The 27,338-nt window shown below is 48.6% G+C and overlaps 1 protein-coding gene and 1 long non-coding RNA gene across 3 annotated transcripts in view; one reads left to right on the top strand and one right to left on the bottom strand.

The window, feature by feature from the left end:
- The window catches only part of LOC133208740 (uncharacterized), a 220,258-nt gene that overhangs the window by 184,002 nt on the left and 8,918 nt on the right, over positions 1-27,338 (bottom strand). The window lies entirely within an intron of this gene.
- Positions 14,249-27,338, top strand: part of PLXNA4 (plexin A4) — a 473,966-nt gene continuing 460,876 nt past the window's right edge. The window contains exon 1 of one of the 2 annotated variants that reach the window (XM_061346821.1): positions 14,249-14,533. The gene's annotated coding sequence lies outside the window, so the exon portion shown is untranslated. Of the gene's footprint in view, positions 14,534-15,552; positions 15,834-27,338 lie in introns of those variants that run through there. The other variant, XM_061346822.1, reaches the window with a different exon arrangement.

Here is a 27,338-nt window from a genome sequence, read left to right as displayed (position 1 = left end):
AGGGAGGTTTTCCAATGAGTTGTAATAGTACAGTTCTGACCACACAGGGCCAAAGAGACCTGGCAACACCTGCCTTGCCGCTTCAGCTCCAAGCAGGGCCTTACATCCACAGCCTGATTTCAGACAATTGTGCTCCTATGTTTCTGTTAGAATTGAAATTGGATTCAGGACTCTTTCTCTTGGGTTTTCATCTTACCCAAGCGTAGAGATTATAACCCTTTGCTGCTTCTGATTTCCTATGTAAAAGTTAGCTTCAGGTTGGCACTGGGTGAAGTGAGGGTTGTGTATTGATACTGAATACATTTTGGCTGAATGAGCTGATTTCCTTTACCCTTTTTAACATTTTAGTGGATCTCCGGCCTGATCTCAAGCAAGTCTGTATGAGATTTAACATGTTTGTGTGTGTATTTTCTACAGGTGAAACTAGTGTGTTTGAAGATGGGATTTATAATAATTAAGTTAATAGAATCACAGGCTTGTTTGGGTTGAAGGGACCTTAATCTAGTTCCAATCCCCTGCCACAGGCAGGGGCAGCTTCCACTATACCAGGTTGCTCCAAGCCCGGATCTAGTGATCCAATCTGCCTAATAGTCCAAGTTGACCTCAGATGGTGGAGAAGGACTCTTCATCATGGACTGTAGAAGTAGAACAAGGGGTAACGGGTTCAGGCTAAAACAGGGGAAGTTCAGGTTAGATATAAGGCAGAAGTTCTTCCCTGTGAGAGTGGTGAGGTGTTGGCACAGAGTGACAAAAGGAGTGGATACTCCATCCCTGGCAGTTGGACAGAGCCTTTGGTGGCATGGTCTAGTAGAAGATGTCCCTGCCCATGGCATGAGCTGGAACTGGGTGATCTTAAAGTCCTTTCCAGCCCAAACCATTCCATGATTTCATATGCACGTTCCCAAATACCATATTCTAATTACTAATTGTATTCTGCTCAGTGTGTGTGTGTGTGTGTGTATGAATTCACCTGTATTGACATGGAATACATTTATACAGGGGTAAACATCACATTTTTTAGGGAGAGTTAATGTGTGCAAACATGGCTTTTCTCTCCTTCCTCAATTCCCCCTCAAACACAGTGGTAAAATAGGATTTTGAAACTAAAGATGCTGAGCTTGGCCCTGGCTAGCAGTCTCACTAAGTCCACACAAAAGACACTACAGAAGTCTGGGCTGGGGCATCTCTAGCAGCAATGAGACCTCCCCTCCAGACCCATCCTTTGAGCATCACTTTGGGAAGGAGCATGTGTCCCCACTGATGTGTGTTTCTAGGATCCCACCAGCTCTTTGCCCACAGTGAGAGACCTGATGGTCATTTCCCACTGAAGCTCTGGCCTCCACACTCAGTCCACGTAAGTGAACTCCTCTGGTGAGCTCACTCTTGGTGCTGCAGTTGGGTTTAATTGCAGATGCTTCTGCTCCTTGTGAGCACAGATCCTAATTGCATGTAAGTGGCAAAGGAAGAGCAGGAGATGATGCGAGCTGCTGCCTGAGAAATATAGCCTGGAATCAAAGAAACTGGGGTCCTCACCTGACCACACTTCTGTACTGCTGGTTGTTGATCAGCTTGTGTTTACAGGAGTGGCTACAGCTCCTGCTTCCATGGGATGTTGCAGCAGCAAGTGCCAGGCAGTGGGCATCTCCCAGTGGATTTATCAGTCCACAGGTTTAAAGTGTCTGGAGGAGCTTCAGAACTCTTGGTAGTAGTAGAAATATTAATGATTATAACATGCTCCCATATTACTACAACCCAATAGGGGAAACTGAGGCACAACGTGGGTGAAATAGTAATAAAAGCAGAGCCTAAAGCAAGCAAACCTGTGCTTTGGGTGTTGTGCATTGTCCACAGAATGGCAGAGAGATGGTTTTGATGCTCAGTTCCACTGAATTCCTTCATACAGCAGGGTAATGCAGGAATGTCTTTTACCTCCTGCAGTCATGTAACTTGTGGGACATTTCAGAACTGTGTCCTGCCACATTTTTGCAGAATCTGCTCTCAAACTTGCTTCCCCCTTGGATATTGCTGCACTAGAATATGACACAAAGCTATGCCTGGGCTCCTTTGGCGGGTTGCTTTAGGATAGCATATGAGTACAATCATCTTTGGTGACCAAGAGGGGACATCTTCATCCTCTTCACTTGCATGAACTGTAAGCAAAGACAAGCTCCTTTTCCCTGAGTGTGTAATCTGAGGTATGGCATTGCAGGCAGTGCTTTGATGATGTGCTTTGGTTCCCTCCAGCAAAGCAGAAATCAGCTGTGCTGTTACACTGCTTGAAAGCAAGGCTGTGGAAATCCTCACTAAGAAAGTGGAAATGCAAGATGTTTGTGATGGCTCAGGGACAAGATAGAACATTACAGGCTGGATGAGCAGGCAACTGATGGGTAAGTGTCTGACCGAGTGCCTAGGCTCAGAGAACAAGGGTTATGGGGTTGCACTTTGCCTGGAAGATGGTAATGACATCTTTATGAGCTGGAAGAGATGGAGCACATCATGCTATGGAGATACAGGAGCTGTGCCTACACCACAGTGAGCCCTGGTGCAGAAAGACCTCAGCTGGTTCTCTCTGAACTTGCCTGTTTTCCAAGGGGTTGAGAGAAACTTAGGTTGGAAAGGATCTCTGGAGGTTTCTTGTCCAATCCCTTTTAAAAGCAGGAACAACTCAGAACTTAGGTCAGGCTGTTCAAATCTTCCCTCAGTCACATTCAGTCCTGTTGTCCAGGCTACTGATGGTCACAGTACTGACCCCTGAGGGATGCTGCATGTAACTAACCACCAATCTTAATTACTGAGCCCAAAGGCTCAGTCAGATTTTCAGTCACTTTCAGGTAGTTCACCCATCCCTTCCACATCTTCCCGGCTTCTCTATGGAGAGCTTGTAGGAAAGCCCATGAAAGACCTTGCTAATGCAAGGAAAACAAGGTGCCTTGCTCTCCCCTTGTCCACAGAACCAGTCAAAGCGCCATAGAAAGCAATTGGGTTATAGTTGGGCATGGCTTGCCCTTGCTTTGAAGCTGTGCTAAATATTCCCAACCACCTCTTTGTCCTATTCCTGGAGAAAAGGCTTCCTACTATGGTCAGCCTGGAGCTACTTGAGGCCTGGAGTTAACCATTGGCAGTGCATCATCACCAGAAGACTTCTTGTTGAAGAAAGAGGCAAAGCAGGAGATAATGCATTGAACACTTCTCTGTGGTATAGGTGTGACTCAGGAGATGCCTGTGGCACAGCTGGGGCCTGACCCCACTTCTCCAAGCCTTGATTCAACAGGCGTCATTGGGGAATGACCTCCACTGATCATTACTTTGACTGAAGTCAACAAGCCTCCAGGGAGATGAGAATCCACCTCAAACCAGCTTGCAAGAGGAAGGCTTTGATGAGAAACAGAGAATGCCTCAAGCTAACAAAGCATTGATTGTTACTAGCACAAAAAATACCCTAAACAAACCCAAACTCTTCATTCCTGTAGCTGAGGTTCACGTACTGCCACAAGCTCAAGGTAAGAATCATTGTTGTGTGCAGACATGGGCATTGTGTGGGTTTCTGTCTCTGCAATAGTATTAAGTTTAAAAAATGTATTGATTTTATAATTAAGGCCCTCTGCAATCATAAAGTTAAAAGCCATGCAAACAGATACACAGAGACCCCATAAAGATAAACAAACATTTAGATCTAACACAGCGTAAGTGCAATAATCACCCACAAATGTAGTAATCACCAACTGTTTAATATAAATCAGGAGCAAACAAAAGAAGAGATGGAATGGAAATTATTATTTGTACTAGAGAAGCTGCAGAGGCCACAACCAAGATCACAGCTCTCTTATGCCAGCTAGCACCCACATACATAATGAAAGGCAGCCCTTGATGCAAAAAGCTCCAGAATGAAGTCCAGACTTGAACAGAGAAGTAATGGAAGTAGAGGTACGGTCCCATTGCAAGGTCTATCAGGGCAAAGCTGAGCCCTCCTGATGCCCAGACCCATCTCCACCACACAGCATACAAATGAGATTAAACTGGCAGCTGGTTTCATTTCATAGAATCACAGAACCATAGAATTACAGATTCATGGAATGGTTTGGGTTGGAAAGGACCTTGAGATCATCCAGTTCCAACCCTCCTGCCATGGGATACATCCCACTAGAGCAGGTTGTTCAAAGCCCCGTCCAACCTGGCCTATTTCAGGCATGTCATCAAATTGTCAGGAAAAATAATGCAACTTCTTCCTGGGCTGTTTTTGGCAATGGTAGAAGTATCTTTTCAGCCTGTGACTGTGCGAGACCTGAGCTCACTGACAGCCCAGCAGCAGAGACACCGCTGTGTGGGGAGAGCCTCTCCATCTTCCCTGCAGTGCTTTCCTGCTCTTTAGGAATCACTGAGCAGGAACTGTGAACAAGGTGGACCAGCAAGAAGCTCACGGGGTTGTTTTTCTTCTACTACATCAGTCACAAGGTTGGACTCATTGCATTTAGCTGGAGATGTTTGTATTTAAGTTACTCACCTCAAAGCCTCCTTTGATGCTGAAAAATAAAGCCTTTTTTAGCCTTTTGGAGAATATTCAGACATTTTATCCAAGGCATGACAGCCCCTGAGTGTTGGCTGAGGGATATCTGCAGCAGGGATGTCTTCTAGGTATTCCAAACCCAAACCCTCTCTCCTCCCAACCACAGCATGGATTTGGAAAAGCCCTATCCTACCTGCCAGGAGACCATCAATAGGGGCTGCAGGAGGGATAGGGAGTGGGACATCACCATCTTCATCTGACCCTTCTTTCTGCTGCATGGTGCATTTTCTCTGCAAGATGCTGCCTGTTGCATCTTTAGCGTGATCCTCTGATGAGTCTTTCATGTTGTTTCAACCCGAAAACAGTGGAGGTTCATGTACCACCTTCAATTACTGCAGGATCTTAAAACCATAAGAAAACAAAGTATTTTATTTCTCCTGTTGGCTACCCTTTCTACTTCTGCTCCAGAGGGTACTGTGATCCCAGGATGTGCAGAATATATCGAGCGGCATGTTGTCTAATTCCCTAGCCACAGATAGATATAGAAATAAAGACAACTCCTATAAGCTTTTTAATTAAATGTTAAAAGCCCTTGATTAAAGAGCCATAAATCACTGAGAGACCCTTACATTGTCTTATGTCGTGCCATGTACCGTTCTCAATCACCTACTCCTTTGGCTGGAGTGGCAAGAGATGGGTACCTCCAAATGTTGGCCACCAGCTGCTGATCTCCTATTAGGTAAAGGATAATAAGGAGTGGAAGTTACACTTAAATCAGGGTAATATAAATGTGCTGGCAGGAAAACCCTGAGGATTAGGGCTTGTGTCCTCTGGGAAATGATATTTCTTTTGCTGTCCTGGTACACCAAGTGTAGCATGGGGAAGGCTCATAGACTCTTAGAATTGGATAGGTTGGGAAAGACATTTAAGTTCATCAAGTCCAGCCATAACACTGCCAAGTTCACTACTAACCATGTCCATGAGTGCCCCATCTATTTTCAGCTGTGTGGCTTTATCCTGGTGCAGTCTATGACTCCTGTGGTGGATGAAGGCAGGGCTGTGGTATCTGCAGGGCTGATGATGCTCCCTGCAGTCCTGCGTGATCCAGACCTGCTGCCCTGGGGAAGATGTCAGTGAATTCACTGCTGCAATGAAGGAGTGAGCTCCTGCACCAAAGTGCTTTGAGTCTCAGCAAACACAAATGACCCTGGGCTGGAGCAGAGCATGGATACAGAGCACTCTGGATAGGTCCACATTCAATGAAGAACACACCTAAGGTTCCCCATGGCTTTTCCAGCTTAGGCTCTTTAACCTCTCCTGCTGATTTAACCTGCCATGAGCCTGATGATCAGGGATGCAGGTGGGAGATGGCCAAAAGTGCAAAGCATCCTCTCTGTGCAGGTGGGCTTCTATATCCAGGAATCTGGTCCTGCTATGTGCATGCACCATAGCAAACCTGTGCCTGAACACTGGCTCAGAGACATGCCAGGAAAACACTTGCAAAACGGAAACCTGTTTCAAAGCTCCCACAAAACCTCATGTCTTGTCTACCAGAGCATGCAACACTGCTTACCAGTCACAAGGATGAATCAGGGCTCACCTCCTTCAGTGATCCTCTGCTGTAGGTGAATTTAATTTAATGTCTCAAAATGTGACAAGGAATTTAATTATTTGGAAGTTCTATGAAGGAAAGGAGGGTCAAACCTGCTGGATAATTTATTCATTACTAATATTTCCAGCAGCTGTAATTGAGGTGCTCTTTTAATTGTCCAAGCCACACCAAAAAGCAGCTCTTCTCATAATGGCTTCGAAAGTAACTGTCATTCAGCTGTATAAACCTCGATCAAAGGTGGCTGTTGACTGGCTGATGGTATCACCCACTGCCTTGCCTTTATTTTAGCTTATTAAAATTGATCCTAAATAAACCTGATACGCCCCAAATTATTTTCCTTAAATTAATTTGAATGCAATTTGTCCTGGGCTCGATTCGCTGCCATGTTGAATCTCACAATGCAAACACAAGTTTGTTGGGTCACTTTAATTAATTTGATTCTATATCTCAGCCCTCCTCCCCATCACCCGCAGTAAATGGAATTATTGAGGAATAACAGAGATAATGCTGGCAAAATAACACGCTGTGACAAGACCAAGCTTTGCTTCTTTAGGAGGGGAAAGAAGAAACATACACAACACGTTGAGGTGGTTTATTTGTGATTAAATGCTTCTGCTTTGCCTCGGCATTTATCTTTCAGGGACAGCTCCAGATCAGACCAAATGCATCACTCTATTAACATTATCTCTCTGTACATTTGAGTGGGGCTCCCTAGATAATAAAGGATTACAACAGGGGTATCCAGCTTTTATTTCTTTGGTGGGGATTTGCACGAAAGGTGTTAGGAGGAGGAGAAAGATGGGGGAGGGATGCTGCTCCCAAGTTGTTTGGGTGAGAAGTCAAATGGCTTCAAAGAGATGGAGTGATTTAATTCAAAGCCCCTAACTGAGACATTGGTGCCAGGAGCTGTACAAAATGACCCGGGTTTAAAGAGATAATGTTGGGTCATTGTATTCAAAGGCCTTGTCTTCAAGTGCTGAGGAGCTTCACAACATAGCTCCTGCACCCGGAGAGCTTTGTCTGAGTGGAAAGAGAAATGGAAAAAAAGGAGGTGTTGCAGATGATCCAAAACATGGCAGGAATTTGGGATGAAGTGATTCCCAAAAAGAGCATGTGGTGGTTTGGGAGAGTGGTGGGAAGAAACTGAAGCAATCCGGGGTGTAAGAAAGATCAGACTCCTTTTGCTGTACCTGAATGAAGGAGATCTTCCCATAGGAAAGTTGGGAAATGGAGGAAGCAGAGAGGTGGAGATCTTAGCATGATTCAGAAAATAAATCCTGGTGATGGAAACATCCATGCGAATAGCACGTAAAGCATGAGGATGTTCCTCTATAGAAGGGAAACCTCTTGTCCCATACTTTGCTTATGTGAGTATGGGTGGCTCCAAGCATCCTCAGTGGCAGTGGTCAAAGGCTGAATTTCAGTCTCCATAGGCCACTGTCCTGATCTGCTTGGCAGTTTGTGTGCACTCAGAGGTGGAAGGAGGCAAAATACTGGGTTTAGAAGAGAGGAAGTTACAATTTGCACTCTTGAGATGTTGCACCATCAGTTTATAGCACTGCAAAGGGCTCACAGCTCTTCAGAGCTGCCCTCCAGTGCATCCTTTTCTCACCACAGATGAATCCGTCCAGCACAGAATAGAAAGAAAGGAAATCAACACTGTTTTCTATAGGTCCTACCAATAAACAAAGTGGAGAAGGCAGCTGCCCTGTTTCTGTACATGCATATATATATATTTTGTGAGGTTTTGGAAGGGCTAGTTGAATAAGTCCCACTTCAACATTAGATTAAGACATGCCTGCTCTTGTGAATATGCGAGCATTTTGAGGGGTGCTTTATAAAGGGCTGAGCAGCATCATTGTGTCTATAAATCCAGGGGACCAGAGTGACCATGTACCAGCTATCTAACAACATCAGGGAAAAGACTTTTCCTTTCCCTTCCTGTTTCTCTTTCTTCAGTCACCCTACTCCACTCCCCCCCTTTCCTGTCATTTCTCCTTCTGCTCTTCCTCTCTGATACCATGGTGATGAAGCTGACATATAAGAATAGCTATTCTTCACTGGGGTTCCCGCAACATCCCGAGATGAGCTTCTGCTTCTCCCTGTCTTTGTCTCCCACGTTTACTAAGTGGGGTAACTCCATGTGCTGCCAACCCCACACGCTAAGAAATATGGGCTAGCCTTCCCCCTTCTCCCTCCTTCCTATTTCCATGTGATTGGCTTAAAAATCGTGAGTTGCAACAAAAATACTCATAAATATTTGGCTTGGTTTCCTTCTTTTTCTGTTTGTTCTTTTAGCTTGACGTTCTAACAAAGCAAACCTTTTGCTGTGGCTACCTACCCGTGCCCAACACTGATTTGGGGCAGTTTCAGCCACATTTGACAAGCAGTGGGATGATCTTGTTTCTGAAAGTTTTGTGGAAGTAGGTGGCTGAGTAGATGTGGTGAGGAAAATACTAAAGATACACAGGAAAGAGGCTTTATAAAAACCCCCTCTTCAGAAGTAGCTGTGATTCACATCCACAATTAGCTGTGAGATTTGGTAGGCTGTAAAGTATATGTTGCATTTCCATTTCCTGCTATCCGAGGGTGGCAAACTTCCCAAAACACCTTCCCAGATTTATTACCAATTGTAAGGTCGGGAAAATCCCTGCAGGTCCAGCCTGGCTCCTGTCTTCTCTCCTGCACTTTTGGTACCCGCTGGAGCATCACTCAGGAGCTGCATCACAGCAGCAAGCCTGACCCAGGCTCTCAAATCCCAAAGTAAAGCCTTAATCTCTGGATTAAGCCCTTTCCCTCTTTAGGCTGTCCTATTTTCCTTTGGATTTCTTCTGATTTGAGCATTGCTTCTCCTTAGCTGAATCCAGCCAACCCTTTCAATACTGTGTGCCTCCAGTGCCAGCATCCAGCTCCCTCCCTTCCAGACAGTCTCCAGCTCCTCCTGCATGTCCCTGGTCTGCTTTTCTCTGTCTCTCTACCCATTTCTCCATCTCATCCTTCAACCTCCAAAACCTCCACGCTCCTTATCTCCCCTTGGTGCTCTCCAGCCATCCCAAGCAGGGATTGATTGCTCTTCCCATTTGCATTGTCCTCCAGAATGAAAAAAACAATGGATTTGTCCCACTTTCTCTGGTTGTATCTTATCACTCCACCTGCCTGCTTCCAATATTATTCCCTTTCACTCGTCTCCTGCAGTTTGAAGTAGCCCCTCTCAGGCGTCCCCTCATTTAATTCAACAGCCCCAACCTGTGTTTTATATTCTCCTTATCATTATGGTCTGACTGGTCCCCTGGCTCTCATTTCACCCTGCCTCTGTCCATCTGCCCCTCTTCTGTGGCCGTCCCCCTTCTGTTCTGTTTGGACAAGTGACAGCCTGGGTGTGACCAGGGGTGATAATGGTTGGCAAATATTTGCAAGAAGGAGAAAAATTGCTCACTGGGGAGTTTCAAGGGAGAGGGCAGGGGGTGAATGGAGGGGAGGGGAGAAGGCCGGGACAGGGCGGATGGGGTGGGAAGATGTGCAGATGATGCTGTCGGACTGAGTACATCATAAATCCCCTCTGGGTGGACAGGGGATGTGTAACGAGCATCTCTCTCATCCCTGGGTCTGCTTGGAAGGGCAGGATCTACCTGGCAGTGGCACCTTGCTTCGAAGTGGAGATGGGGAGGGATGAATTGGAGCAGGGGGGATAGAGAAGATGGAATGGGAAGGGAGACAAGGGGTTGAAATCAGAATAAAAAGGGGAACTTTGAGCTGAATAGTTCTGGAAAGCTTCCTGCAACTCAGCTGGAGCTGGTGATTTAGGGTATGAACGATGTTAGCATGATCTGGAGTATATACTGATGGGAAGGAGCCCTGGTGATAAAACCAAGGGAGGGACAGTTAGACCCTGCGGGTCTGTGGCTCCTGCTGGTTGCTGGGTTTATTCCCTGGGACAATGTAAAGAACATACAAACAAGTGTTGAAGAAATGAAGTCAAGCCTCACCTCTGGCTGACACTGCATCATAGCTGCTAAAGGGCTAGGAGAAGGGGGAGATATTAGATAACTGATGTAAGTATCATTCGATGCCCTACTAATAAATCTGCCCCCAAAAGTCCACTGTGTGGACTGGCAGGGGAGTGAAGGGGGCTGCCAGAAGCTGCACAGCAAATCAGTGGCAGAGGAGAAAGTATCCCTTGCATGGCTCTGCTCCATGCCAGGACACCTCTGGTTTCTTGAATACACTAATGTGCAACCCCTGAGACTCCAAAGACAAAGCACAAGTGAAGGATGTCTTGGATGGATCCGCTCGAGGGCTTTTTCACTGGTTTCAAAGAGATTCTGACCATAGGGGAAGGCAGTGGCTGGTGACCAAGTGACACAATCCCACTCTCCCCTGCAAACATCTGCTTCCTTTGCAGGTTTCTATAGCACTTTTATCTCATTTTCTACCAACATGACCCTTCCTGAAGCTGCTAAAACTGCCAAAAAAGCTGATAGTGCGACAGCCCTGCCAGCCAACACTCAGACCAAAACCTGCCCTTTGGGGCAAAGCTCATCCCATCCCTCCCCAAGGTGTCAGGAGTAACAACACAGAGCTGTGGACATGCTTACAACAGCTTGCAATGGATTCCCCCCGCAAAAGCATGATGAAGACACCCTTTGTCAGCAGCAGGGATGGAGACAGCTACCCAGGAGAAGATGATTTCCTTTCGGGTGTCAGCAAAGCAGGGCAAGTTGGGCAACCCTTCAACACCTAAACGACTAAAGGGCAGAAAGGGGTGAAGAAGAGACCCGGAGGAACAAGCTCATAAGCAAACAGCCCTCTCCCCGGGGCTTTTTTGGGAGGATTTCACCCAGTTTTAGGCATTTCCAGAGCTGCCACCAAGCGCGGTCGCTGCAGGTGGCGCTGCAATGTAGGTTTTTAGCTACTGGAGCTGTGTAAGCAGCAGCTCTGGCTTTTAGCAACTTAAATCCCGTGTTGGTTTAACAAACTTGTAAAATGGCGGGGGGGAAATAATGATTAAAACCACCCCAAACTGCCCAAACTTCTTCAATTCCTCCTTCTTTTTCTCTTTTCTTTATGTTTTTGACTTTTAATCGTCTCCTTGCTTTGTCATTGAAGTTAAAGGGTACAGAGGCACATCATCCAAAAAAAAAAGGTGTTTTCTGCTCTTTGGGTGTTGTTGGAAGCGATCCCTGTGTGTGGCTCGGGTAGCAAGGCGTGAAATAAAAGGCTATGTGTGCTGTTTGCTGCTGTCCTGCTTGTCACAGTGGTGCTGTCGGCATCCAGGACTTTACGAGCAATGGGGACCAAACAGGTGTTTTGGGACAGCATGGGGGGAAATCAGGGATGGGAGGTCTTTTGAATGGAGACAACATGGTTTTTTCTCTTCCCAGATGATGCTGATAGCAGTTTTGGTGCTGTTTGGGGATGAGACCTGGTGAGTTGTTCCCCTGGAGCAGGGCAGTTGGGGTACCCAGCACCTCTCCAGAGGGACCCATGATCTCTGCTGTCACTGTGGCTGGGGACAAAATATCTTCTTGATGACAACAGGGTGAGCCTGAACCCTCCTTGTCCTTGGGCTCTTTTACTGCTGCTATTCACAGGTCAGGGGAGGTCATTCGGGTTTTCCAGCCCTAACCCTTTCCCACCCGCGCTGCCTAGTTCATGAAAAGGCCTATAAATAAAGTCTCATTTGTCACTCACCCCTTTATGAACCCAAACAGCACATGGATATATTGACTCATGCCATTGTCTTAAGAAGCAGAAGGAATCTGTATTAATTAGAAGGAATCTGTGTTAATTAGAAGGAATCTGTATTAATTTCTTCCTCCTCACCAGATAGTGGGAAGTAATCAGCGTATCCAGATTATCCCTTTTCAGCAGAACAGCCTGGTTTTAAATGCAAGACCAAATTTCCCAGAGATTTTCATATGTTTTATTAAATGGAACTGCAAGCCAGGCTGGACATTAAATAATACTGTCCTGCTCACAACAGCAGTGATCTTTAGAGGTTACTAACCTGCCATTGTATCGCTCAGATTTCCGCCTCGCTCTTCCGTTGTCATTTTGCTGTGTTATTACTCTTCAGGCTTCACATAGTATTCATTTCTCTGAATGAAAACAAATGACTCCTCGCAAGAGGCAGGAGATAAAGAAGAATAAATACATTTTATACACCACCTTAAGAAAAGAAAAGAGGGGGGATCTGAATCCCCATCCATCCATCAGGAAATGTAAAGCAGAGCTCAGGCAAAATGCACGCGCGTGCATAGGCACGTGTCGGGGAGATAAAACTTAGTTTAAGGGAAAATGCATGATATTGTTAAATATGATATTGTTAAAAATAAGTATCTCGGAGGATGCAAATAGGCCCCCGTGTTTGGTGGCATAAATTGAGGATGATTAAAAATACAAAGCTTGGATTAAGCCTGGTTTCCTATGAATGGGAGAGGCTGGGGTTGGGAGGGAGAAAGGGGAGTCCTGCTGTGCTTGGTGCTGTGCAGCGTACCTCCTGAGAGGCAATCCCTGCTTCTCACTATGGCTGTTGCTCTCCATTACTGGTGGGACACCTTTACCATCCCTTCTGGATGCATTCATCTTGTGTACGGGGTAAAGGTAAGCTGCAGGATCACCCTGAGGGTTTTTCCCTGCCTGCCTTGATGTGAGCATGGCCAACATCTCTGGAAGCAGAGGTGGTTTCTCCTTTGCTTCTCTTTCACTTCCACAGAACTTTGCAAGATGCCAATCAGGGCTCCCCAGTCTTTTACAACGAGGAAGCCCTGTTGCTACGTGCTGCTATCAACACCCTGAGAGCATCTCTTTCCTCCCAGCCATCTGCTGCCTGCTCTACTTTGGGCTCCAGGAGAGCCCTGGTATTACCTGCACAGAGGATGTCAGGTCTCTCCATGGAGGGAACTCTGCAGACCACAGCCTGCTGGACACGGAACTCAGGCAGTGAGCACTGATAGCTTTTACAAAACACTATTATTCCTGTGGCTGCCTGGAATTAAATGAAGACCCGGAGAGCAGAGCAGCTTGCAGCCGCTCTGTAGGATTACTGCTCACCCAAGCTGAGAGATTGATCTTCCCCGGAGCCTCCCTGCACTGCCTCTGATGGGCTCCCCTCCTCATTTGGTCCTCGCTGGAGGAGAGCAGCGGGGCACACGCTGGAGAGGGAAGAGGGAGGCAGATGTCAGGCAGAGCTTTTTGGATGCAGCAGCAAGATTGGATTCCGTGATTATGTATTTTTCCCTTTTTTTTCCCCCTGCTTTTCTTGGGGGGCAGAGACATTCCCCAATTAGCCCAATCACATCCTAGGTGTCAGTAGTGAGTAGGAGCGAGGGAAGGCACCCGGAGGAGAAATCAAGGCAGAGGGAGTTGCAGCCGTGGGAGAGAGGCGGCCCCGCTCCCGTCCCCATCCTCACCCCTATCCCCATCCTCATCCCCTACAAACTTTAAGGCAGCCAAAAGCTGCTCGGGTGTCCCCCTCCAAAGACAAACTGCTCCCCTCTTCCTTCTCCCCTCTCCCAGCGGTGGGTGGGCTGGCAAAAGGAGGAGCAACTGGCCACTCTCTGCGAAAAAAAAAGGGGAAAATAAAGGAAAGGCAGAGAAAAAGGGCAAAAAGGGATTTTTATATTATTATTGTTGATATTATTATTATTATTGCTGATATTATTATTATTATTATTGCTACCCCCCTGCCGTGCTGGGCTTGCATCCCCACCGCACATCCACACCTCCCCGGCTTTTCCTATTGCTTCCTATTTGGAAGAGGGGTGTGTGCCTCTTCTCGTGCCTTGTGGTCGCAGAAGGAGCCTGGGTGTCCAAGCCCGCTCCCGCAGCCACCATTGGCGACGAGGGCTGGGGAGGAAGGGCTGGCGAGACAGCCGCAGTGCGAGCCCTCCGCGGCGGGCGGGCGGGCGGGCAGCGGCGCGGAGCCGGGCAGAGCCGCGTAGCGCATCCCCTGCTTGCACCCGCCTGCCTGCTCGGCTGCGGGCATCCCCCCTCCCTCCTCGCTGATTTAGAACCAGGGAGGGGGGGAAGGGCTGGGGGAGGGAGGGAGGGAAGGGGTGATTGGGGGGGGAGTGAAAACTGGAGCTGCGTTTCTTTCCCCCCACCCTTAAACAACCCCCCGTCCACCCCCCCCTTTCCTCCTCCCCGGGCTCTGGGCGAGCCAGACACGGTTTGCCCAGTGCAGGGAGAGGGGCTCCGTGTTCCGCCTCCGTGGAGTATTTGGGATTGGAGAGAGACATACACACACATACACACACACACACACACACGCACAGAGACCATCTGCAGTGTCAATGCGGCGCCTGCTCTGAAGACTGAAGTGGGGGGAAAGGAGAGGAGAGGAAAAAGAATTTTATATATATATATATATTTATATAGACCGAAACCCACCCAAAGCAAGCGAGGAGCGTTCCCAGGTAAGGACCCCTGCCCCGCACGGGCAGCGGGGCTGGCGGGAGGGTGCTCCGGAGGATGCCCCGGAGGATGCTCCGGAGGATGCCCCGGGAGGGCCGGCGGGGCTGCAGCGGTACCTGCCCTCCTCACCTGGCGGGAGTGGAGGGGGGGGCCGGGGACACCCCCAAACGCTGCTTCCTCCCCTTCCAGGGGTGTGTGGAAGGGGGGTCGTGGCTGTCAGCGGGGACCCCTGCGGGCAGCGGGCACGGCCCCTCTAGGGCTGGTTTTGGAGGATGCTGGTGGGGTTCGCAGCAGGGACCCCCTTCCTCCACATCCCCAGGGCGGAGGGGACGCTGTGCCCCCCCCCACCCCTCCCGGAGTCCCCGATGGCTTTTTCCCTATGCACAAGGCTCAACTTTTCCTCCCGGAGGTAGCGGCTCCGGCGTCGCAGCTTGTCCCTCAGCACCTCACCCCGGCTGCGGATTTTCCTCCCTTCGGGAGGGATTTTTACCCTTCTCGGCGCTCCAGAGCCTTCCTTGGATGATGGGGTGGAGGCATTTGGAAACTTTTCCTTGCTGCCGGTGAGGCTGCGGCTGGTCGGGGATGGAATCAGAGCCCTTTTCCCGGGGAGGATCAACACCTCCCGGGTGACCGATGGATGGGTATAGGGGCCACTCCGCGCGGGGAACACCTAGAAGGGAAGGGGGACCCCCGTCGTTTCCCTTCTTGCAAGGTGCTGGAGAGTTTAACTGCCCAAATCCCGGCTTGCGGACTGAGAAACCTCCCTCCTTCCGTGCATATGTGTGCTGCAACCGAAACCTGCGTTATTGATGCTCTTCGTTTATCAGACATATGCCCTTAAATTATGTAGACAGGGAGAAGTGATCTAAACACCGAGCCGGCACATGGTTTTGGTGGAAATATAATACTCCGGCAGCAGATGAGTTCATTTCAGATAAACAAACCCACTTGCTCAGCCCCAGCAGGGCTAAGTGCTGTTTGGGTTTGTAGCGGCTGCATGTGGCTGCTACATACCCAGCCCAGAGGAAACCCTTCTCTTGGGGCCCCATCTGCTTCTAGTGCTGGGGAAGGGATGCAGCGTTTGCAGGGCTGGATTTGGGTGTAGGACCTGCAGGGACTCGCCTTCATGGAAAGGACCAGGTGGAAAGCTTGTGACTGCGTTCCTCTCCTATAAAACTTCCACCCCGCGTCTGCTCCGCTTTGCTTTCCAGCCGGGCAACAGTGCCAAAAAGCTCGCTGGAAAACGCACCTGATTTTCCATGGCTTTCCTCCACCACCGGGATGCGATGCCTCGGATGCAAGGTTTGGGGGAAGCCAAGGGGATGAGCGGTGCAGAGCGGGAAGGTTTGGATCGGGACCCGTGAGACTGCCGGGGGATGCTGTTATTCCAGGGAACAATGAATCAAGGGATTTTGACAGCCTATGCAACCGCTCGCAGCCTTCTAGGGACTTAAACTGAGTCCTGAACAAGCATTTTGGGAGGCATAAAGCGTGCTAACTTATTCTCTTTTATCTGTCCTCTGTTTCACCCGGGGCTTGTTTATAGAAGCCGGTTAAATCCGTGAGCGGGCAGGACCACTGGAGCAGGGGGCTGCTTTCCTTTGGCGTCTCTGCGATTTTAATTACAGCGTGTGCCTCCCAGGGTGCGATTAGGTGCTTCCTCCCCTCGGCTCAGCCGCTGCCTTAAGGTTTAGGGGATGGGAGCAGCGTTTTGTTTGTGGTTTAATTGCCTCGGGAAGCGTGTGTTTGTTTGCGCAGGGGATCTTTCACTACAGCCTTCACTACGGCACTTCAAGCCGTGCAACAGATGTGTGTCTGCTTTCCGTGTGCAGCCAGGTTTAAACATGCAACCCCAGCCCCGGCGTGAAAGCCTGGGATTTTCTTCCCTCTTCTGCCCAGACCCATCCTTCATGGGGGTATCTCTGAAAGGACGAGTCCAAGGCTTTTCCTTTCTGTCCCATCTTAAATGCGCGGTTCTCGGCGATATCAAGATGCGGAATAAATGACAGCTGCATCATCTAAGTGGTGTTTGTGTCCGAGACAGGTGTTTTAAAGTACAAGCTTGATGATCAATCACAGTGCTGTTGGGAAGCTTTGCTCGATGATTGTAACTGCCTTGTAGGCGCTGAAGACTGGTGTTAAATCTGTTCAGCGTACAAGCCGGCACCTGGCTAGCGGTGGGATGAGTGCTATTGCAAATCCGAAGAGAGATGCTGAACTTCTCCATGGGGAAAGGAAATACTCGAGCCTTTCCTCATGCACTCACCTGCCAGCATCCCTCCCTGCACCCTCAGCCTAATGCTACACAGCCTGTAGATGTGGCAAAGCAAAGGGCTCAGTACAGGCATGATCTCTTCCACTGGGAAGACAAGAAACCATCTTCGGCAGCCAGATCCCGGGGGGCAGTGGGTTGCTAGAGCCGGTTTCATGTAGACTCCTCTACTTTTCAGGGTGAGGAGGATGCTGGAGCCTCTTTTGTGTTGCATCTTTTCCTTCTCCCTGAATTGCTTTGTCTCTGCCTCCCAGTTTCCTCGATGTTGAGCTGTTGCAATAAAACCCTCCTCCTTCCCGCAGTGCTGGGGTTTGATTTGCGCGCTCACACGCCCCAGGGTGAAAAGCTTTGCGAGGTCTTACGATGCTCCAGCGCGCTGAGGGTTATGCGGTGTAGGAATTCATTTCTTCTTTGGAAGGGGGCACTGAAAAGCTTCCTTAACACCCGATCATGATGTTTGAATGGTAGGTTTGTGCACTGCGTCGGCATCCTATGCCAGGAGGTTGATAGAGGTAGGGCTTTTGGAGTTAGTGATGCCAAAGTTTGCAGCTTGCCATTGCCTACAGGTGGTTTTGAGCAAACTGGCATGCTGTCCTGGGAGGAACTTGGATCTTCGTGATTTATTCACTGTACCCCTTCAAAGTGAGATCCCATACAGCTGAGACTGAAGTGCAACAGATGCACTGCTGATACTCAAAACTCTCATGTCCTGCCCATGAATCCCCCTCCCCAGTTAGGGATACATTTTAGATTATGGCTGTTTCCTGTTATAAAGCCCTCACACTGCATACTGCTCAAATAAAAAGCCCTTTCTGGTCCCTACCAGTGTGACAAAAGGCTTCAGAGAGCTCTTTCTTACTCCTTCCTTCTTGCTTGCAAGACTCAGTTAATGGACACTAACTGCTCCAGGTGCCCAAGGCAACGAGACTTCCCATCTGCACAGACTGTGGGCAGCCCACTGACTTACTGCAGGGTATCAGTGATGAGTGTGCTTCGCTGCATGACTGTCTTCATAGAATCACAGAATAGTTAGGGTTGGAAAAGACTTTAAGATCATCCAGTTCCGTTGCATCCTTTAGGCTTGAGCTCTCGAGGAGCATGAAACAAAAAAAAACCCCAAAAACATAAATAAATGCATAGGGCTCCCCAGATGTTTTTCATTCAGAATCTGAAGTGTTTTAAACAAGTAAGAAAGTATTCTCATTCCCTGGTCCTGATTGGGAAACTGAGGCACAGAGAGGCAAAAGGTTCAGTCTGCACTTAGTGATGGGAATCCTCACTCACTTCCATGAAATACGGACTGAACCCCAAGTGGTACTTGGAGATGAGAGCAGTGAGTGGTCCCCTGCCCTTGAGTCTGATATTCAACAGCCAAGAGCAGTGCTAGGACACATTCAAGATAGTTTTTTCCCCAGTTAAGATGACAGATGGGTGCTTTAAAATGGGAAAACCTCATCTTGGCTTCATGCATTGGCTGAACGGCAGCTGGGCTCTCCTGAACCTTGGTCCCTGTGTTTTTAAAATTGGGTACTAATGCTTTTAATCACCTTTGGGAATGGAGAAATCATTGCAAATCTGAGATGTGCTGTGACACCAGCAGTTTGCATGGTGATTTTCTGGAGCTGGCATTCCTCTTTGGTTTTATTTTGACTCATCCCACTGGAACTGTGTGTTTATTCTTCATTGGTGCATGTGCTCTGCTTGAAGTCTTAGAGATGCTCTGAAGGCTTTGACCAGACTCCCTTTTGTTTGGAAAGTCAATGGTTACTTCATTTTAGACACCTCTAGCCCATGCAGTCTGGGGGCACACACTCTTCAAGGGTGATTCCTGGAGCCATGGGAGAAGCCAACTGTTCACTGAAGTATAATGTTCCCAGATGTTTCTATTTCAAACACTACTGTCTGTCAAAGACACCAAGTTCTCAGGGCTGGAGGAGAGCTTAAAGAGCTGAATGGGAGCAGTGACTGGGTTGAAAACTCCATTCCCTGATGGAGAAAACCTGATCTGGTTGAAGATGTCCCCGCTCATTGCAGGGGGGTTGGACTAGATGACCCTAGGAAGTTCCCTTCCAACCCAAACCATTCTATGATTTCCAACTATGCTGCCTATCAGCAGGTGGCTTTGACCTTACTTAGGAGAGATCTCAGTAGAAAGAGAGAGGTTATTTACAGAGTCTGACTTGCTTTCACTTCAGGCCTGGCTGCTGACAAGGATTTTCAGTGTTTTTTAAACACTGCATACTGAAAAGAAGAAATCCAGGCCCAAAAGTCAAGAGGCTGTGATTTGCATAGGAATAATCCAAACCTGCTGCTGAGCATGGCTGGATTTGCACTGGTGACCCAGAAGGGAGACCTTAAGTCACCGTCTCCCTCTGCTTCCATGCCTGATCTCTGAGTGTCCTTCCAGCTGTATTATCCATACATGAGTGATGCCAGGGCTTTCCCACCAAGCCATTGGCAATAAATCTATGGAAGCTGACTGGCACTTGAATTTGCCTTGTCCTTCTGACAGGACGAATGTGTGGATCTAATGCAGATAATATGGGATAGGTTTCCATTACAGGCATTTGCATGATATATACTCACACTCTTCCCCCTCCTCTGAGCTCATGCAAGGGCCGGAGGAATAAATCTTGATGCTTGATGAACCCTCGCAGCCAACGCTGCACCGAAGGCATGTAAATGTTTGCAAACTGAGCCACCCCTACTCACTTGTTCTTTCTCCTTGAGCATAAAACACTGCACAGGGGAGGAAAGGTGCTGGTGGTGGAGGGGTTTTTAATCCCAGTATTGTTTTCCTTTGAAATAGTGAAGTGATGCTGGACTTGACTGTGCATAGATGGTTACTATTGATATAGTTCTGAAGCGAGGAACTTGCATTTGCCACTTGCTCTGATGCTCATTCACGATGAGCCTCACTGGTGAGCGTTAAACTGTTTGGTGACTGGAGTTTTAGAGTTCGAGGAATGGGAGCGATGAATTAGCAGTAAATCAAAGCCCCGATGGCTTCGTCCTCAACTGCAGCACGATTTAAATTAACAGTATCTCACCGAGATGAAGTGCTCATAAGTCAAGCACTGGCGTTGTGTCAGTCGGGGCTTCGGCAGCCAGAGCTCATCCCCTTTGAAACAGAAACCATCAGGAGCCCACACATAGATCCCCAGCTGAACTGGGAAATTGCTACTTCATTTCTTCTATTGAACGTTCTTTCTTTTTATTCCTTTTATTCCTTTTCCCCCTCCAAAGGGAAGATATTCCTGCTGGGAAGTTGGGAAAAGGTCTGCAGATTCCCTGCAACGTGCATGTGGCCCTGCTTAACTTGGTTAGAGCATATTTGATTGTAAAAAGGGATTTATTTGTTTTTTTTTTTTTGTGACAGGGGATTTCTCTATAATGTAGTGCTGGAAAGAAAACTCATTTAGAGCCTAAGGAGGTGTATCCTGTTACAATTGCCTATTGATGCGAGTGCTTGGTGAGCAACACAGCTTTATTTTACTTTAGGCAACCTTCTTTTGGGATGCCAAAGGGACAGTTGGATTTGCCCCATGGCCAGGAGCAAGCCCCTTGGCTTCTTGTTTCCCTATTTATCAAGTGGGGATGGTCTTGTAGAAGTGACTGCTGCTTTAGCCATCATCTAACAGTCGTTTTGCTCTAATGACCTTTACAAATGGCTCAAGTAAGATCATAAAACCAGAGGGGTTCTCTCTGGGAGCTCACTCACCAGCCTGAGGAACAGCATCATGTACATGGCTCATAGTCACTGATAGCCACTGTCCTATCCCTGGGCAGTGTCACCTTCTGCTGGCTGGGAAGAGGCTTTCAGAGGTGGTGAGGGGCAGGAGGCTTCTACACTGAAGCAAAAGGCTCTGTCACCACAGCCCTGCAGGGGGGAGGCGAGGGGCTGGGAATAGAACCACAGCGGTTGTGGAGCTAAGCAAAGGCTTTTGCTTGGATCGTTCTTTAATGGGCCGTTTAGAGGGAAGACAAACAAAACCCCACACCCAAATGAGGATGGCCGTGTCTGCTTCACTCCTGGCTTCAAAAGAGCGAGTTTTGGGGCTGCTGTGGGAAACTCTTGTTATTTGTTCAAGGTTTTGGTGCAAATTTAAGGTTCTTGCTAGAAGCAAAGCAATACGTGGGGTTTTAGAAGCTTCTCCCCTAAGGTTTGTATGTGGAGGTGGTGGGGTATTTACAAGGCTAGTTTGGGGTGTTTCCTTGTTTTGGTTGTGTCTCACCCTTCGTATTCTCCCCTTTGTAGTGCCCTAATGGCTGGATGGGGGGGTGGGGAGGAGGCTGGGTGCGTTCCAGCCACCCTGGAGCCTCAGGACTCATTTAGAGGGGTTGCAATGACCTGGGTGCCTGGTGCTTTTGGGGCTGCACACCCCCATCACCCCTTGGACCCCAGACTCCACCTCTCCAGAGCATCCAGCCCCATCCCAGACAGCTCCTCTATGGAGGGCAGCGCTCAGGGGCCGGTTGGAGGGCAACTTGGTTTAAATCCTTGCTCTGCCACCACGTAAACTACCTCCAGGAGGGCAATTGCCTCCTCACCCTGAAGACGGCAGGATGAGCTCTGAGTTTTCCTCCTGTGCTTAGCTGCTATGGTGATGAGTTGCTATAGAAACACATAGTTAGCATTATTATTTATTATATCTTTTCATCTCTTAAACTCAGGGTCTTGACAAAAAGAACCCGGTGCTGGGGGTAGAGTACTGCCCACCCTGTCCACACAAGTCGGTGGGTTATGATTCCCGTCAATCCAGGCTTTAGCCGTGCTGGAGGCAAGCAACCGTGCTGTGCTGGCCCAGCGGGCTGATCTGGTTAAACAAATCCCCCCAGTATGTTCCCGTCACAGGTTCCTTCCTTCGTCAGATCCATCCTTTGGAGGGGGATTTGAGTGAAGCGTTTCATTATAATGAGCTTAGTTATTTCCCAACTAGTAATCGCATGTCACCATTTGGTGCAAAAGGGTTTGCATTAAGTTCTGGAATAATATGTCTGTTCATCCATCACAAATACTATATTCACAGGACCTTGTAGTGATTGCCTGGTAAATACCTTCTCTTATCTCTTTGCATGCTCTGCTCCTTGTTGTTTGCTGAAGTTCGCCCCCCTTCCTCTCTGCAAACCCATCCTTCCGCGCTGGGAGGGAGGGATGCTCCTCCAGTGCTCCCATCCTGGAGCCCCCCTGCAGCCAGGCTGTGCAGGGAGGCTCCTCCACCCCTGGCTGCAGACTGAGAGATGCCAAGCGGAGCAAGCGGTGCTAAGGGCATCCCTCTGCCTGTCCTATCTCTTGATTTCAAGCTGCTGTGGGTGCCAAGCCTGATCTGGGGGGCTCTTGCTGCCCGGGAATGGGTGCAAGGGATGGGAAAAGGGCATCTACTATAGGCTGGGCTGAGAGGAGCAGCAGGAGGTCCTGTGAGGAGCCCATTTATACAGCAGTCTGGACGCATCCATTGTTTTGGGGGATGCACAGCTGGGCACTGCAAGTGGGATACAAAGCCAGATGTTTGGGTGTCCTGTCTGCAGCCACCCAGTTTACAGTTTCCCTTCAAAGCTGGCAGCACTGCAGAGGTGGCTGTGCGAGGAAACCTCCCTCCATCCTGTTGTCCTTCACACCCTGTCAACCCTGAGGATGCTGCAGCTGCTGCAGAGGGGTGGATCAGTGGGACCAGGAGCTGGGAGGATGGAGGAATGTCCAGAGGCACCAGGAGGAAGAGGGCTTCTTTCCCTCTCTGGCTGGGACAGGGGAGGGCTTGGCTTTGCTTGCAGCACAGATTAGCTGTGCAGTTCTTTCTTCCCATCCTTGCTCTAAAGGATTGCCTGGAAAATGCCTGGTGGGGAGGAAACAAAAAAAGAAAAGGGAAAAAAAAAAGGAAAATAAAATATTCAGCTTTTCTTGATGCAGAATGAACAACTCAGAGGTGAAATTTCAGGGTGTAGCTGCAGGGGTAAGGCTCAGCCCCTCTTCACACACTCTGAGCGGTTGCTGCAGGTCCAGGGCTGGGTTCTGCATGCAGCTATTGCAGATGCTCCCTTGGTGGACAAGACCCTGCAAGGTGGGGAGGGATGCAGGAATGGCTGGACCAGTACAAGATGTTGCGTATGGAGGGACTTGGGCCTGGGGAAATCTCTGCTGTTGCTTGCATCGTGTAGCCCTTGGAAGTTCCCTGTATTCCCTATGATCTCCACCAGTCTGGCTGCTGGGACTGGGAACACCCTTCCCAGCCTTTGAGAAAACAAAAGGAGGTTCTTTAAAGCATCCCCTCGAGCAGGAAAGCGTTTTACACTTTCCTTTGCAAAACCTCTTTCATTGCTTAAAAGTCAATCCCTTTGGGCTTTGTATTTTCCTTCTTGGAAGCTGTGCTCCCTATGGAGAAGAGGAAAAAACACCTGGGGTGCAAAAGCAGGGCTGGGGAGGGGGCCTTCCTGGGAAGTGCAGGTTGGAGGTGAAGGGGTGGATAGGGGGGTCCAATCTGAGTGTCTATAGTGATGAATGGCACCCCTCACTGTGCCAGGAGTCCTGGAACCCACACTGCAAGTGCAGGGTTAGCACAGGGTCACATCCAGGCTGTCTCTGTGGTGTTGACGGTTGGGAGCATCCTGCTGGGGTGGAGATGCTCCTGCATGTCCCAAACACTCCCCTGCTCCTGGTACAATGAAGAACAGCATTAAGTGGGGCGTAAAGAAGGGAAGTTGGCTGTGGCAAGTGAAAACTTGCTGTTTTAGTCGGGTCACTTATGTTGATGTGGGTCTGGAGGGGTCATTTTTTGCTTCTACCACCCCTTTTTTTTCCACCGAGAGCTGCTTGGGTATAGGATTGTGACACTGATGCTTGCAGAGATGTCACCCAAGCAGAGGTGTGGATTTGGAGCTGGTGTAAGGTGTCCCCATGGATCCCATAGCCATGAGACCTTCATGTCTCAGGTTGCTCACCTAAAGCCTGCTGAGGGCAGGGTCATTTTGGCTCCTGGACTTGGAGCATCTTTGCAGCCTCTGCCTTTGCCTGCCACAGTGGCTCCAAGAAAACAGGAGCTGCTCACTTTGGCCAAGCAAGGATAGGAGGCATAGAGCATCCCTGGAGCTGCATCCTTCTGCTTGGATGAGGGATGGAGAAGTGAGGCGAGAGAGGTGAGCCATGTGCAGCAGGAGCTGGATGCTAAAACCAGTGCCTGTCAGAGCCATTCAGGAGGGGTTTTATCTTCTTTATAATGGAATTGCTGCCCTTGTGTGCCTTAGCAAAGCAGGCATCTCGAAGGGGTGCCTCTGAATGAAAGCAACAACTTCTAGGACAATTTTCTTTCTGCATAATACCTCAAAGAAAGCAGGAAAAGGAAATGGCAAGCGGGCATAATTAGGTAAGCATTACCCATTAGGAAGGGGATGGAGCTATCAAGTCGATTTCTATTTCCTTCTTACTTGACATGCCTGATTTTTCCGCCTCTCCAGGAGGTGGTGTGTGAAGTAGGTCTCTCCTTAGCTTGGAGAAGTAAATAATCAGAACATGATGCACTCTGCAGTGCTTCCCAAAGCTTTCCAAATCTGGGCTAAGCTCAGGATTTCCTAACATCTTCACAGGTCTGAGCTTTCCAGCAACCACAAGGCCTCATAGGGACTTAATTCCCACCTTCACACTGGGGAAGCAAGGGGAGGTGGGCAGCAGGGCTTGTGCATTCTCAGAGTGACTGCTTGTACATATTTCTCTCTGTTTTACCTGTTTCTGCATGGAAATAAGAGAACTTCTTGCCTGCTGGTTGCTTCCCAGTGTAAACTGGGGGTTTGCAGTGCAAACCTTGTTCTGCACAGGGAAACACAGTAGGAATGTGTCCTTCCAAACCATCACCTGATCCACACCTGCCTGAATCACTGTCCCTGGAGGTGTTAAACTCATGTAGATGAGACCCTCAGTGCCATGGGTTAATGGTGGCCTTGGCAGTGCTGGGGTAAAGGTTGGACTTGATGATCTTAAAGGTCTTTTCCAACCCAGTTGATTCTATGATGGATTCTAGGACCCCAGCATGTCTCCATGTCATCCTGGCTATGAGATCGCTCTTTGACCCCATGTACCCAAGGTTGGTCTCCTGTTTATGCTTTCTGTTACCTCTTAGAATAACATCACAGCATGGGTTGCAATCATGGACCCATAATAGTGCTTAGAACAGATTTTGGCAAGGATACAGGATGCTCTGTGCACCAGCCTGCAAGAGAAGCATTCACATCCCCCCTTTCCTGTCCCTCTGCTCCGGAGTCTGCAAGTGATGTTATTAAAGGCTGTTGGGAACTGCTGTCATTGGCACAGTCAACGGCTGACACAAGGCAGCCCTCAGACTTTGACTCATCTGCAGCGCACACACACACACTCTCTGTTATGCATGAGCCAGAGAAAAGGCAGTTTCTCACATGCATCACCCTTTTCCCAGCTGTTTGGGCCCTTTTTGCATTCATTTCAGAGAAGAGATGGTGATTGTCATACAGTGTAAGAGATTTGGGTTGTATCGCGCTGCCTGCACGTGCCCAGCTCCCTCATTATTTTGTAGCTGAAGTTGCAGTCCCTTTTCCTTACAAACAACTACATCCATTATATATATATATGTATATGTATGTGTATGTTTTATACATATACATAAAAATACACATTTATATGCACATTTCTACACATGAATGCAAAATGCATGTGGTTGGAAAACGCCAATCTGTTCACCCTGCACTTGTCACAACTTGTTGCCAATCTTGTTCATAGTTCAGGAAAGGTCTTGCAGGTCCAGGGTGAGATTTCTGGAGAAGGAAGAGCAGCCTTGCTGCACGGCCAGAGTTAGGAAGGATTTAGGACAAGCCCAGTTCTCCTTTGTCCCCCAACATCCCTTGGTTGGACACTGGTGGGAAAGGGATTTGTTCCAGCTTGTAGGGAGGAGAGGGAAGGGAGGGAAAAACCTGAGGTTTTGCACTGGGAATAAATGGTGAAATCTTGGGCAAACTTTTGTGTCTGGGAATGTGGCTCTCTATGAGCTCAGTTGCTTTAATGCTTTTTAGGAGGTGCTGATCCAGGCTCTGCTGATCACAAAGGGGGCTCTGTCAGGGGTAGATGATGGAGGTTGTGCCCTGCTTCTCATCCCTCAGTGGCTGGAAGTTGGCCATGAGCACTCAAGTGGGGCAGCACAAGGTGCCACGAGCCTGGAGGAGATCCCAAGCAGATTGCAACTTGGTGACAATCTGTTTTCTGAGTCCTTGGTTGTACACGGACTCCTGCTTGTGCAGGCATCACCATCACTCCAGCTGGTTGATGCACAGCATCATGTGGCCATACAGGCTGCTTTCCTGCTCTGCTTCCCCTCTTTTAGGTATGGATGTGTGGGGAGGGTGATTTTGAGTCTTCTTCATATCTGCACAAGGATATGGAAAAGTTACAGGGGGATACAAAGATGCTGGAGAGGGGCTTTCCATCAGGGACTGTAGCGACAGGACAAGGGGTGATGGGTTCAAACTGAAACAGGGGAGGTTCAGGTTAGATAAAAGGAAGAAATTCCTTACTGTGAGGGTGCTGAGGCACTGGAACAGGCTGCCCAAAGAAGTGGTAAATGCTCCATCTCTGGCAGTGTTCAAGGCCAGGTTGGACAGGGCCTTGAGGAACCTGGGCTAGTGTGAGGTGTCCCTGCCCATGACAGGGGGTTGGAACTGGATGATTTGAAGGTCCTTTCCAGCCCAAGCCATTCTGTGATTCTATGATGATGCTTGAAGGCTGTGCTCCTCAGTCTTGCAATAGTGAGTTGGAAGAGGAAACCATGGCCACTTCTATGCAGTGAGTACACTTGGTGGTTTTCTTCTTTCCTGTCTTGTTTCTCCTTCCTTGGTAACACAGACAGCAGAATCAGCTTTATCTTATAATAAGTAAAATAGGTCTCCAGGTGCAGGTTTTTGCTCGTCTGTCTCTGCTATGCCAGTGGGTGACTTACTTTGCCACCCATAATTAGCCTCTTCCAAGAGCTTGTTGCTGGGCTGAAGCAGAAGTTTTTACAGCAAAGGCCTATTCTCAAACACAGGCAAAAATAATCCCTTCTTCAGCTCAGTGTTAAGGGGGAGCAGCTTTTAAATGGGTTCATGTTGCTGCTGAAGCAGGGTGGTCAGCAAAGGGACATAAACCAGCCCATGGCAATGATAGCTGGTGGGGAGGGTGGACGCGTGTGTCAGCCTTCCCACGCAGAGGAAGGAATCAAATATCTGCCCTATATCAAATACCATGCTCAGTTCCTGCGGGACCAAGTTATTGGTGAGGAGGAAGCTGACCTTCTGCTGTATTTATGAACTGAGTCTCTAGTTTGCTTTGTTTTCCCCTTTTCTTCCCCTCCCTTTGCAGAGTGCAATACTTCATTTCACGGGAAATAACATTTTCTTTGTTTTCTCCTTTGCTGTGATTTCTTTAAGTGCTGCTCAAGATGAACAGGCTTTCTTCTCCCCTTTAGCTTTCCTTGCTTTATAGTTGGTTTGGCATGCTGGAATTGGAATTGCCCATGTCTGTGTAGGACCATTAGCTCTGCTGG

The sequence above is a fragment of the Neopsephotus bourkii genome, unplaced genomic scaffold (genome assembly GCF_033783945.1).
Source record: "Neopsephotus bourkii isolate Nb327-2 ecotype Australia unplaced genomic scaffold, CSIRO-AGI_Nbou_v1 NB_281, whole genome shotgun sequence".
Taxonomy (NCBI): domain Eukaryota; kingdom Metazoa; phylum Chordata; class Aves; order Psittaciformes; family Psittacidae; genus Neopsephotus; species Neopsephotus bourkii.
Note: the sequence above shows the minus strand (reverse complement) of the source record. Positions and strands in the feature narration are given on the sequence as shown.